This window comes from Haliaeetus albicilla, chromosome 10, assembly GCF_947461875.1.
Source record: "Haliaeetus albicilla chromosome 10, bHalAlb1.1, whole genome shotgun sequence".
In the NCBI taxonomy this organism is placed as follows: domain Eukaryota; kingdom Metazoa; phylum Chordata; class Aves; order Accipitriformes; family Accipitridae; genus Haliaeetus; species Haliaeetus albicilla.
Window position 1 is genome coordinate 7,238,960 of NC_091492.1, and position 15,179 is coordinate 7,254,138.

Genomic DNA, 15,179 nt, shown 5'->3' on the forward strand with positions numbered 1-15,179 from the left:
TTCCTTTCTTGCATGTTGCATGATCAAGAAGTTTCTTTTTTCCCATATATTTATATGTACATCAGCATGCATAAAACCCTGTAAGATAAATTCCAAACTTACCAGTGTCGAAATTCATCATTCTGGCAACTTCTTCTGCAATGACATTGACTCCCTCATTGAAGGCAGTTGTAAACCTCCTGTGAGACACCGCATCTCAGTTCGTCTCTTGCTATATCGGAAGAGACACACAGTCAGTTCATTCACCCTGGATTCTATATCCATCTTGGAGGCATTGAAAGATTGATGGAATATTCTCCATGAGCTGGTTAAAAAAAGAACAAACAATAGTCAAGCCTCCCTGGGTACAAAACCCGTGTTTGAACATACAGAGAAGTATTTACTCACACCTACTAAGTAATTATTCATCTTCCAGGCTGCAAAATTGACTGACAAGATAGGAAGAAAAAAGAAGTGGAAGTCAGGTATCTAAACTCCTTTAAAGCTTTGGTTTTAATTGCTTTGCAGAGACAAGAAAGCAAGAGGTAAATAAAATTAATTAGTGGAAGAACAGATTAATGGTAAAGTTCTTATACCTCAGTGCAATGAACACTTTTATTCACTCTTGGTTTTGCAATCTTGCTCTGAGTTCAGGGATACATCTAAAGTTAAACATGGATATGTTTGCAGCATCAGACCTGGAGGGTATAGGAGAATGTCTGGTTCATTTTTTCCTTATTAGTCCAGCTCCTACCTGAGGCAACAGTAAGAAAGCTAGAATATGCATGTGCAACTTTACTGGCAATGGAAGAAGAAGGGGAAATACCAGTCTAATTTAAAATGAAGATGAAAATTGATATTTAACCACAGACATGAAAAACCTGAAGTTTTCATTCTGAGAGATTTAAAAGCATTCAGATAATTTGTCTATACTTACACAGGAGAAATCAAAGAGATGGAGCATAACTAAAAGAAAATAGAAAAATCATTATAACTGTTTATAAATATTAATCACCTGTACCCTTTCTTAATCCAATTAGCTATCACTCCTGATTAATCTCATCTTTAATGAGCATCTTCACACTCATAACAATGGATGCAGTCCATGCACAATTAATACAGTTCAGAGTTGTCATTTGGATTAAACTCTAGCATTTTTCTTAGAAGAATTGTTCTTTCCGAAGAATTGTTCTTTCCTAAAAATTGTTCTCTCCTAAAATTATTTCAGCATGATAGCCCATTGTAACCAAGTAACGGCATGCTCCTTTCCTTGATCTAGCAGGTTAGTGACCAGGACTGCCTTATTTATGAAAGCAACTCATTAGAATAAGTATAGAGGACTGATTGTATGTAATCACTTTACAGCACTATGGAAGAAAAGGTATTATTTAGATACAGGATCAAGAAGATCAAATGGAAAAGACTTTATCTCCACTAAACAAAGCATTCTAACGCATATCAAACTGCTAGGAAAAATAGAACTTCTACAAAGAAAAACAGTATTTCTGATAAATTTTACAAAAATATTGTAGTAGAGAGGGGTTTTTTTAATAGGCTGGCTGCTGGATTATGTCAAGGAAAAACAGGACTAATATGCAGAAGTTAGTGCAGTATGGACTGCAGTAAACTTATTTTGGAAATAATCTGAAAAATCTTGAGCTGATTCTGATCTTGCTTAAACTAATGATAACTGACATAGTGACATTTCACTTGTGAGAGACTTGAATCCAGCTGATATTTTAAAGGAACTTTAGTGTGTAATACATTTGCATAAAGAATTATCATAAGTCCTTCTACACCTCCCTCTCAGTTACCTTTGGATGACTGTACAGATTATGTGTTTAAAAATTTTGCTTTTGTTTCCTTCTTTCTCTGAATCTCTAACAGTCATCCCAGTAAAGCCCATCACATCTGGTTTGCGGTTATTTCCTTGGTAAGACTGTGGGAATTCTTCCTCAATGCATGTTACATACAACCCTGTAACAGCATTTCAAGCTGTCTGATTGATAGAACTTGATTTTAAAGATGCTTCATCAGCCGGTTCAGGATATCCATATGCTTGGCATGACTGATACTGTACCTCTTAGGAAAAATCCATGAATGCAGGGGAAAGGGACCAACTATCTAAATTCATCTGGATTTCACTCATACTGCACATGACCTTCTGCAAAAAACTTATCATGCAAATCTTGGTCACAACACAATCATGGCAAAACAGTTCTTGGAGCGTGTGTGGCTTATGGTGGGCTAGCCACTAGGTTTAGACACAATAGAAAAGGGCTTCTCATATAAGGCTTACTGAGTGTGAAAAGGGAGAGAGAGAAGCCTGGCAGCATAGACTCGTGAAAAACACCTTGTTTTTGTAATATTTCTGTGTCAATCATTAGTCCTGTTTCTTTTTTTTTAAGTTAAATGGTCTACAGTCTCAGAGCTGAAAATGTGTCCTGTGGAGTAAGCCTTGTCATCTCAATAAAATAAATCAAATAGCATGAGGCCTAATGCATGTCCCTGAGGCATTTCACTGCGTACTTCTCCTCAGTGGTCTATTATCTTCTGTTTATGGTCCTTCAGCCGATTTTTGTTCTGCCTGAAAATCAATTTGAATTCAGTAAAAGGCTAGCAGTACATTCATTTACATTCCTGACATCTACTGATTCTGTAATTCAGTAACAAAAAAGCAGTCACAGTTGCTTAATCTACTAACTTAGTGTTAAGATGATCTAATGAGAACAAAAGCATTTATGGAAGTGCAAATTAATGGATACATTGGATTTCATTTCAAACATTACATAATGACCTGGAAAAAACAGTGCATTTCACTGAATGGTATGTCCCTATCAGAGGAAAAATTTCAAATGGCTAAAATCTCATGTTGGCACCAAGTAGCTGGATTTTCAAAAGGGCTTAAGTTATTGAGTGTTGAATGCTTTTGAACCTTGGGTCTTGAGTCTGAATGTACTCTTAAAAACCTGGTCATGAGTTCCCTTGAAAGTCTAGCTTTTATTGTACAAAATGTTTAAATTAAGGTATTCACCTTTCCTTACTGAATGAGAATATATGTTCTGTGGTTTTGAAGAGGGACCAAAGGGAAAGTTACTTCCAAAAATAGTATGTGCTTGTGCAGCCTTTAAAAATGAAAAATAGATCTTTAAAGAGTAATGGTTAACAACGTGCCCTCATTACTCATGTTTAAATTGCTTTTCTTGGCACGAAACATTTCTATGCTGGAGCCTCTATTCTGTAGTTGGAGAGAATCCAGCATTTTAAATCTGATCAAACTCACAAAACTCTTCACAATTACTCTATCTTCAGTGGTAAAATGAAACCCTCAAAATACATTAATAAAAATCTTCAAACACACAATCCCTAAGCCAGACACAAGGCTCTAATGGGGATCTTCTGCTACAAATATTCAACAAGTGTTTGGAATACTCAAATGTAGCATATGACAGTGTTAAAAAGCAGATCTCAGTCCTTTCAGCTAAAGATCATATTCCTGAATGTTTTTCACATTATTCATTAGCTTCTAATAACCAGTGTGATTCCTTTGGGAGCAGAGCTTGATAACATACTATTTAACTTTTTCCTCAATAAAAGTCAGTTGTATCTTGATCTTACAGAAGAATGTGAGGACCCATCCTAGTTCCTGACACAAGAGGGGGAGCAGAGATGCCTACCTAGTATACATACCACTGTCAGGCAAGAAGGTGGGAAGAAACACAAGTAAGAGAAGCAGAGGTTCTTACCTTACCAAGATATTTCCAGCAAAGTTTACTGTATCATGACAAAAAGGTAGTATTAAAATCACCTTTTAATACTGCCTGGTTGACATGGCAGCTAAGGAAGACTTGTGAAACAATCACAGATTATGGCAGTTGGTGTGCCCTCGCTTTCTCAGGATTGACTTTAAAGACAAAAGGTCTTTGAGCATCTGAGGCAGACAGTTGTTGTCAGCAGAGCTTCTCAGCTCCATGCTTAGTGACTACAAAACTTCCAAAAAGGAAACTCGTGTCTAGCTGTCTCAGGACGTAACTTAGAGGATTTGACACTATAGACATACCCTATTCATTCTATCCTGAAAAGTATCTGTTCTCATCAGTTTTGGAGAGGATAGGTTGTACAATTGCTACCAAGCAAAGCTGATCAGAGATCAGCTTTTCATTTTTTTAGTTCCTTTCTCCCTACCCCCCCCTTCCCTGCATCCAATCTCTCTTTCTTCTTCCCTCCAAGAAAATAAAATTTTAAAAAAACCTCAAAATTTTCTGCTTAGTTTGATCATTTTTCCCCTCCTGGTTTTTTGGTTTGACCACAAAAACAGACAACCCATTATTCACCCAACTTTACTAATGAGCTCCTTTCTCAGAGTTTTTGTACCCTGCATAATGAAGAACATCTGCATCTTGTGTAAAGCTTGACATTTCCCTGCCTATTCACCAATGGCCTTTTTCTCTTTTCTTTCAATGACTGAATGGATTAACACTACAATACTACTAACGCAATGCATGGGAAAGGAAACTGGCAGAGTCTCCAGAACATTCTATTCTTATCACCTTCCCTTAATATTTCAGTAGAATTACTGAATTCATATGGTAATCATTTCCTTTTAATCAATGTTTCATATGTAACCTTGCTTATTCACTCCTACTTATTCCTACTTGCCAAGAAAGTTGAATGAGACTGTTGGGGGTATCTGTCTTTCATGATATTGAGAACTGATTAATAATGCTGGCAGCATGCTAATAAAAATATGTTTTTCATTAATTAACACTTATAAATAATTTGTTAAAGGTTACAGAGTGCTTAGTCTATGCCTTAAAAAACAGCTATTACATGGGCCAGCCAACCAATAAATTGCTTATAACTATAAAAGCTCTTCTGATTTGCTTAGAGTACTTCTCAACCTTTCTAAAAACAAAGGGCCCCCTACTATCCTGAAAAAAATGCTGTCTAGTCCTGTAGAAATGGACTATTTTGTGCATCACTGCCATAATGTCTCATGTTCCATATGTTTCATATTAATTAATTGTATTTTGGTTTTCATGTTAACATATCTTTTTATCTTGCCTTGATGGTTTGGTCATGTACACAGAATCGTTTGTGAGACCATTTTTTTGGAAGGGAGAGAGACCATTTTGCAGGCTACCTTGTGATGTCTGGCAAACCATCAGTGATCCAGGTTGAGGCACAGTGACGTATGGTACACACTGCTCATGTAAGGTGCTATTAGCAGTTTCTTTATTAACTCTTACTAGAAGTGTAGTCATGGACTTACATTCCAGTCATTAACATTATTGAACAGCTGCGTACACACACACACGTGTGCAGATACAGTTTATATTTCCTAAGAAACCATCTGGTTTTAATTTAACACTAGTAGAATATCGAGTTTCAGTAAGGCATCTAATGAAGAATGAAAAAAATGGATTTAAAAATTTTGAAAAAAAGGCATCAGAGCTTGTCTTCTGGTAAGCAAGGACTACATTAAGTCTCCTAGTGTCCCTGCTATGTCAGCAAGATCCAGTGCATGTTACTTACTTGCTATATATTGGCAAAAACATTGTAGGAAAAATTATAGAGCTGTGCAGATAAAAGTTTGGGAAGATTCACATGCTTATAAAATTCCTACGAATTCCATTGTCTTCCATTTGTCACAGTGTCTCCATAGCAGATTATACAAAAGAAAGCTGTTTTCTTTGTTACCTGTCTCTGATCTCAAAAGCTGCATTTGCTCCATATGCATTCCAAGATTCCATAATGTAATCTGGGCTGATCTCAAGAACTGAACTGGGTTCTCCACAAGATCCATCCACTACCACAGTTTTTTTGGCCACTCTCAAGATAAATGCTTCCTTACAGAATCACTTGAATAATAATTTTTTTAAAAGCCTCTTCATATGTGATTATTTTACATTTGCTAGGGTAAATGCATGAAGTAGTTCATGTTCTTTATGATGGGTATACCAGCAAAATGGCCTATGAAAAGGTAGTCCTATGTCAGTTAAACTCGTTAGGAATAAGTTACAAGAAAACATAAACAAAAACATTATACCTCATTTGAAAGATCCTTTATCCAGACTAAACACACCTGCCAATTCTTTACAAAGATCTCAAAGGATTGCAGCAGTATTAGTAATATTTTGCACCTGATAACACTTTGAACTAGTTATGTATCTTCCATTGTATAGACATGGGATGCAGCCTAGGAGATTAAGCAGACAGAATTTAATTTCATTTAAAGCAGTGGAGAAATTCCACTAAGGTCTTGCATTGAATTAGTACCAGAGTTTTCATGAACTGGAAACTAAGTGGTGTTCTCGTAATTGTCTTTACACAACAGATTTTATGAAATGTAGGATTTATGGTGGCCAAAGGGCTTCTTAGCAATGCCTTTCAACTACCTTTTATAATGTTCCAAAAAGGTTACAGTGATTCTTAGTAAGCAATATTCTCAGCAAATGTTGTGTTTTAATCAGCAAAAGGACATACTAGATGGTTGCAGGTAATACGTATGATGATTAACAATAAGGATTCATCCATAATGTCAGTAACTCCAGAGCCAAGATAAAGTTAGGCATGAGTAAACATCTTTGAAGATAATGTTTGAACATCTGACCTTGGTGCTTGGAACAGAGGAAGCTGTTTCTCATCTAGTGTACCAACATAATTATGCCTAGAGACTACAGACTACGCAGTCTTAAATCTTTGCTTTAGCCATATTTTTACAGGAAATGGTTTAACTTTGTGTAGCATGTATGAAATATATTTGCGATAGGAACAGAAGTAGTTTGCTCTTCTTTCCATTTCTCTAACCAATTAAAATTGTTAACATTATAAATATACAAAACATATTTGAACCAAGACAAATATCTCACTCTTCAGCAGACTACGGTGGGATTAACTGAAATAGTGTCTTCTCAAACTTGGACGGGTTTCCTAAAATAAATTTGCCTGCAGTATCCATGTTTGCACTTCACCACATTGTTCCCTGCTTAATTAGACACTAGCCACAGTTTGTTTCGTGCTTTTAATCTGATATTTTTCACATTGCTTTAGCTAGCTTAGACTGATTGCTCAGCTAAATATATAAGATGATAATTAGTTTAACAGCATGTTAGATCTATAGAGCAGTTCAATAGTAACTCACTGTTGGCTACACTAATCACATAGTGCACACTAACATAATTACTCTAGATGTACTAGAGTAAATATGAAATACAATATTTATCAATTGAATGCTTGGCATAGAATTACCTGACACAAGAATCAAAAATAAAGTTAATTTTATATGGGCTTTTTCATAGGAGGTATATTCAGGGTCTCTGTCAGAGGACAGGGTAGTTCTGGCAGGAACAGTCCTTGCCCTCCTCACTCTCCCAGCTGCCACCTTTGTTATCTGGTGCTGGGCTCCTTCAGCCTGGCCAGTCCCTATGCTACTCCCACACATGCACGCTCAACTCCTGCGCTCGGGATGGAGGTATACATTTGTTAGAATTCATCACACACCCCAGATCTGACTCTTGGGAAAGCAAGATAACCTAGTGGCCGAGATACTGGGACCAGAAGATTTCATTTTCTTTCCCTTGCTCGACGATGCTTTATTTCAATCCTTAATTTCTTAATGCTTCAGCTTCCCCCTTGTTAAATGGGGATAATAACCTTCCTTTTGTCCATCTAGACTGTAAACTTTTTGGAACAGACACTTTGCTTTACCACATACACAAGTAGTTCCTGAACACAGGACATGCTAATATTTTAAGTTAGAATAAGTAACTGATTACATATAGGGAAAAATTAAGCAAATCAGTCATGTTTTGAAAAGGGCTAGTTCTGCAGCTGCTGGGCACTTCTGGTTAAAGCTGATTCTGCTGAAAGAAAACAGCTTGCTTTTTTAATCCTTACCTCTTTCCTTTCTCAAGAGTCCCACAACTCCTCTTTCTCCTCCTTCTCATACTCTTTTTGCACCCCATTCCTCCAAAAGCTGACAGCAGGACTAGCAGCAGGGTTACATTTCCCTACCAACATGTTTAATACATGGTAAATATCTTTTTGTCTAGAGAGAAACTGTGATCAAAAGCACATTTCAACTGATTTTCTAGATGTCTTGAACCACATCTCGCATAAGAGCAAGAAATACCCCTGACACTGCACACTAACCCCAGCTCAACAAGAAATCGGCAGAAGTTACCCCCAACACTTAAAGAAAATTTCCTAAAATCCTACGTGTTTCAAAGAGCAGAAACTGGTTTTGCCAACGGGTGCCGCGCAGGAGCTGCCGCCCTCACTCAGGAGCAGAGGCCGGAGGGTCACGACTCCCGAGGGAGCCTGGGGGCTAAGCGCAGCCGCCCTGCTCCCAGCCGGGGACGGGGCCGAAACTCCGCCGACCCTCTGCCGTCCGGCCAGAGGGACCCTTCCCCGCTTTGCGGATCCCCCTGCGGGACGGTCGCGGGTGTGTTCCGCGGGTGGGGAGGCGGGGAGGCGGCGCGCTCCTCCCCTCCGGGGCCGGAGGCTGCGCGCCTCCTCCGCGGGCAGCTTCAGCACCGGGGGCGGCGGACAGCGCCCCGCCGCCCCGACCGCCGCCTCGCCGCGGGAGAGACCGGGGAGCCGGCCCGGGGCCCGGCCCGGCGGGGCCACTCCTCCATTACTGCTGACCCCGGGGGACAAAGAAATAATCTAAAAAAAAAAAAAAATCAAACCCAAAAAACACCACCCCCCCAAAAAGCAGCCCAGCTCGTAGCGGGCTGGCTTTGCGTTTCCCGGACCGACAGCTCTGCGCCCCCGGAGCCGCCGTCGGGTGGGCGGTGAGTGCTGTTTGCGTGCACGGGGGAGCGCGAAAGCAGCGTGGGAACAGCTCCTCCAGCAAGCGGCAGCCTCCCCCGAAAATCCCGTTGCTCTTGCACAGCAACAGCTCCCTCCGGGTCCTAGCAGAGCGGGCAGGAGAGCCGCTCTCACGGTGGAGATGTCTCAGCAGGGAGCGTCGAGGGACAGCGGTGATGTAGCAGATGGCATCGGTATTTAGGGCAGCCAGCACTCACGGGCGCTGCTGTGCTGGAAGACGAAATCTCTTGCTGCTGAGATACCCCCGTAGCCCACTGAGGATTCACGCCACTTTGAGGCTGGGAGATCAGAGGAAAAAAAAATCAGGGTTTTCTCTGCTCCCTTCCTTCTTGAGCTGATGTCTGCATTTACTAGTTTAAACACTTCCAGAAATGAAACCATGGTGATAGCCAGTTAAAATAGAAGAGGAATGACAAGTAGGAACTTTGGGGTTTGACCCAAAGTCTGTTGAAGCAAACTGAAAAACAGTCCTTCCCCTTCAGTTTGCAGATCAGGCAGGCCTTTGCACCCGGAATGGACTGAAGGATTTCACTAGAGAATACATCTCCAGAGCAAACACCACCTAGTGTTTGCTAGTTCTGCTTCTGTGTTTCCTTCACTGGGAAGGAAAAATTCACTGTTAATCGAAGAAGAAATGAGTCTTTTCATTTATAGTTGAATTTCCTGAAAAAGCGAAAGGACCTGGCAACACCATGGTTTGAACAGCCACCTTCTGCAGGACCACTTGAAAATGCTTGCCTTAAAGTGGATTGTACTGTAACATTCATGTACTAAGAATCTGATTTCAACAGGAGTTTTTCCATTCACTTTGAAGAACTTTGGGTCATGTCCTAATAATGCAACATTAGGAGGTTTGTGCTCCATTTTCCCTAAGGATGTACATTTTATTTTTATGAAATTATTACCATTACATAGGCAAATAAAGTAGTACTTTAGCAGAACAAAGAGAAATGACACTGTGCTACTGAGGAGATTGAGTATCCCTGGAAAAGCTAGTTTTCTTTATATTTGTTTAAATTAAAGACAGAGAGATGGCTTTAATTCCAAAGGGTTTATTAATTATTAGCAGCTCTTGTAGCTCTGATACAGTACAGGGAAAAGACAGCTCATTTAAAAGTACATCGTTTATCAAACAAACCATCTTTACAGTCTTGTCCCTGCCATGCTGCTGCTTTTCTTTTTAACTACACCTATATTAATCTTTGGCTATCCTGACAGAAGGGATCTGTGTTTGTGGAATTTTCCACATTGCTTCTGCATAAGCATATAAGAATAAATCACAGTGCTTTAGTACGTGTATCATGTTCCCATGTTTTAGGTCTGAATATATCTATCTCATAGGCAGCCTGTCTAATTACATGTGCCATCTGTGGGCACCTGGCCATACTGTATCAGTAACAGGCTCTATTCACTACCAAAAAAAATTCTTAAACTTCTTTTCTACTTAGTTGACTGCAGGTATGAGCCAAAGTAATACTCTGACTGTCACAGGGTGATTTTCTCAAGAAAAACCGCAAGTGTTACAAGTTTGCTCAAACTAGATTATCTATATTCAAACCCCTGTCCTATAAATTCTCCTTTTTTTCCACACAGTCAGTGCAAAGAAGCAACACTCTGCATGCACCCCAGCGGCTGGGCTATTCCTCCCTAGCAAGTGAGAGTTTGGCCATCTGTAGCCTCATCTCAGGTGCTGCTGAAGGAGAAGAGGCTATCTGGCGCAGTGCAATACTGTGTCCCTCTATTTCTCTGAGCCTATAGACAGCTGCAACCTGAGAGAGCAAAGATATCTTTAAAATACTCTCAAGCCATCCCCTCCTGCCTAAAACTTGGCTGAGGGGAGGAATGCTGTATCAAGACCATCACTGCAGGAAAGTTATCTTTTGTTTAGACAACGCTAAGTGAGATTGGTGTTACTTTTACCAGTGCAATAAACCGCTTCTAAAGTACCCATCATTTAGTTTCCAAGATCTAGTACTGCTTTTATCCTTCTCGAAAGTGATCCAGAAGATGGAATTTAACAAGAAAAGAGCAGCTGTGGAGGGTTTGTAAGAAAAAGGTCTATAAAAAACCTCCTGTATAATAAATAGAAAATCAATAAGGAAGGAAATATTTCCAAACTTTGAGGAGTAATTGCAGGCCACAGAGGGGAAGAAATAAACAGAAAAAGAAATAGAGTTCCTTTAAAGAAGAAAGTATGCATAGTTAAGCCTTACTTCCCTCCTCCCCCAGAAAATAGTGCCAGAACTGTTAGAGGTTTAGCTAAGCCTACATGGGCCAAATTCTGCCTCAATTTGTTAGCAGTCACCCAGCTGTTAGGACAAATATGTACAATCTAAGATGATGCATCCCATTTTTATTTTAAAATGTGATCTTCAACAGCCTATCTGCAAGTTACTTGATCACCAGTAAGGCTAGTCTGATTCATGGCAGATACTTCTTTTTCATGTGTTGATACTGATCAGTAAGAGGATCTGTGGCTCCTTGAAGCAGATTGTTTGCCTCTTTCCAAAGGTGGAGGGACAAGGCTTGTACTAATGAGAAAATTCTTGTGCAGTTCAACTGAGGCACAGCAAACCCCCTATAGTACTTTTGTTCTGCATAGCACATTTCTCCTCAGAGAGGTTGCAAGGCAGGAAGATACCTGCCTGTGATGCAAGTAAACAGGCTTTTTGTATACAGGTGGTGCCTGTGCATGTAACCCCCATCTGTGTCCTGTGCTCACAAGCCTTCTGCTCCCAGTGGGCTAATCCAGCTCCTGCTGAAGGCTTTGAGCTCACCTAGGTACACATATGCCTTGTCTCCTGAGCAGAGAGAGATGCTTCCAGCTGGGATGCAGAAATTTTATCTGGGATTACATCCTCCAAACCCCTATCTTGGAGTCTGGTACAAGAGGACTTTCTCCTTTTATAAACACCCCTACAGTAGAAGGAACACAGCTTTCCCGATAGCGCAGCCATCTCTGTGGTCTGTAGAGCTGGCTGAATCCCAGAAGAAGGCTTAAATTGGAGATTAAGACAAAGAAAGCTGAAATTTGAAACAATTTCCCAACATTTTAATGGTTTTCCAGTTAGTTTTAGTTAGTAAACATTTGACTGTTTTCCATTTTTAAAGCTGCTGCTGCTGAAATCCACAGCACACATTAATCTATCAGACAACCTGTGCTTCAAGCACAGCTGAGAACTTTTCCCTGCAACCCAGGCATTCAAGTGGGGATGGGTACTTGATGTATGCTAACAAGCTTAGGTTGAGCTTACATATGAGCAGAGGTTCCAGCTGAGGTCCTTTGTTCCTGTGGGAGAATTTGTCTTGCTGCTATTCAAAGGTAGGCTTTCTGAGGTTGTTTCATGTTGTTCGTGGATACAATTGTTGTCCTTCAGTAGTTACTCAGGTTTAGGCAGTTGCAGTGCATGATTCAGACAAAGCATATGCCCCTGTGACATAGCACAGGTGACTTCATAACTGGTCTGAGCTTACTGGGACAACATCAGTGCCTCAGAAATAGAGTGGCCCACAAGATACTAGGATGTTGCTGATGGATGGAAGGAGTTTAACAAGGTTGAATTTTGTACTGGTACTAGGGTGAGTAATCAAGAATAGATTTTTAAAGTATTTTCAATTATAGACCTGGCTACAGAAGCAAACTTCAATGCTCCTAGAAAATTTTCCTTCCCAGGGGGTTAATGTGTATGCATGAAGACTATGGAAAATAACATATGGAGAAAAATAAATAGATGGAGTAAAATTCAAGAGTGAAAAAGGTGAAAATACCAGTAAATAAAAGTACTGTGCTTATATTCTTGTGTGTAAGGCCAGGTCTGGGCCTGGCTTTGAATTGTAACTTCCTTCCATTCCAAAATCCTCTACTTTGAGCTTTATACTCGCCACTAAGCCTTCTAATGAAGGTCAGGGGCAAATCAGCAAGCCTTAGGCTCTGCTGTGCACTTTGAAAAGCTTGGGAGATGCTCCTGAGGATCTCTTGGCTAATATCAGACCTTTCCCTTCAGGAGCAGACCAGGGAGGGTAGTACAGCTAAGCTCTGAGCTGGACTTTGGTGCTGGCAGTCTTTCTTCTGCCTCAGACTCTTCCCTTGCTGGCAGGCAGTGTCAGCAGGCTTACTAAGATGAAGATCAGCCTGGTTCAATGCACACAGGCAGGGCTGAGGTGGTCAAAAAGAGAGAGGAAGGAAGGAAGCTGATTTGTTGAAAATCCTGTGAGATGTAGTACAGCTGAACCCAGACCAAATGATACTGGATGTGTATCGCATGTAACGAACAGGATGAAAGAGTTTCTCTTTCTGACAACCTCTTGTAACTACCAGCTCTTATGCTAGAAACAAATTACTACTACAACACATAGCAAGGCAGAAGCAGCAAGATGTGAACACTGCAAGGGACAACGTCTTGCTCTAATAAGAGATGAGTTGCCTAGGGATGGAACAGAGAATGGTGACCTAACCATATGCACCCTGTATGGTAACTTGACTGTGAACATCTTCTGTTATCGAGTCAAAAAGGCTGGGGAGGGAACTCGCTCACTTAGGTGCCCATGGCCAGCTTTGTGTTCCTTTAGCGTAGGAAGGTGGAAGAATGAGACCTCCCTTGGGGTGAGACAAAGGAGAAGGGAAATCCATGGACACATCAGATGCAAGGTGGGAGGACAAATATAAGTATGAAATAAGTGGGGAGAAAAATCACGTTACTTAACCTGTTGTGAGGCTGCAATGCAAGGAGTGGTTCTAGGGGTTTTTATGTTATCATATCATATATTCAGGGCACCATTCCTGAGGTTTTTATCGCAATGACTGCTTGGTCTGTCAAGATAGAGTCCATGAAACAGTTTGAATTAAAAAAAACCAAAAAACCAACCTCTTTTTTTCTGCCTAAAATGAAAATTTGCTAGTATTTGTCACAAAAATTAAAAAGAATGTAGGTTTAGCAGCTCAATGTTAAACACTTTTGAAAATTAGTATAAAGTCTTTCAAAAAAATTTATTTTCTATTTTCTTGCAAAGATGCTAGTACATGTTTGGACACGTTACATTGGACCTTTTTCCTTTAGCAAGCAGCTAGAAGCAGTATTTATTACAGCAATCTCATTTAAGTGCCACTTCAAACTTTGTAAACTCTGCATTTTCCTGTTATACCACTAGGTGTGAGTGTTGGAGCTTTTTCTGTTGTTGGTTTTGCAGTAATGTCTATAAAAGTTGCTATCATGTGTCCTGCTGAATTCCCAGTCGCTCAAGCAATTCCCAGCTGAATCGTGATGACTATCCAGTGTGCAAATGGAAAATCACTAAGTGACTGCTGGCTCCATGATACAGCACCCGTTTGCAGAGCAAAATACCCCAGCTGCATATGAACCTCTGGCTCTTACATCCATTTTGCCAGTTGTACATGCATGTACTGGGGAGTGGGAGTCCCTGGTGCACAGTTTTGTGTGACTTTTGCAGAGATGAGGAACCCAGAGTTGGAATTTGAAGGGAAAACGACACTGGGAGACCTCAGAGGATTTCAGAAACAAATTGTGGGAGGCAGGTGTAGAGAAGGGAGACTAATCTGCTTGAATGGAAAAGATGGGCAATACCATGTTTAACAGGAGAGAGGAAAAGTAGGGAGCAAAGGTTCGGGAGACAAGAACTGGTGCAGCAGCAGGTCGGAGCAGGCCCACCAGGCAGCAAATACTCATCCTCACTCTGAGCTCACTTCGCTCAGGCACATTCAGTCATTGAGAGGAAAGATAGCGGCGGTTAATTTGACAGGATGGTTTGTCTCCCTGCTGTGTTTCCACTTTGTTTTCTGTCTGTATTGCTTCCATTGCAGGCATTTCTGGAGGAGTTTATCTTCCTGCCATCACCTCTCCAACTCTATCCACCTAAGTTTTCCTCCATAATTTTTCCTGTTTACTTTATGTCCCTTTGTTATTTCTTAACTAAGCATTCTGCTGGAAATCTTCAAATTGATTACTGATTTCTGTTTGGTGGGTTTTGTCTCTGTGCAGTAAATCACTACTAAACAAGTAGTTATTTTTGTCTCTGGTGTCTGTATCCACTGGTTGATAAACGTCCATCAATACTATCTATAAATGGTTTCAAATCCTGTGTACAACTTTAGAAGCTTGGCTGAAATAGATTGAATAGGACATAAATTTATAAACTTCTCAAAGGTAAACAAGTTCTGGAATTTGTGGTGAGTTTTCAGTTTGACTGTAGCTGTAGAGATATGCTGAGATACTGACCTATTTCAGATAAGCCAGAGGTAAAGAAGCCATACAAAATTACTACAGACTTTTAATCATATTAAAATGTAGGCAAAAGGAGTATTGATCCCAACCTTAGCAAAGGTTGGTAGATTTTGAAAGAAAATTGGA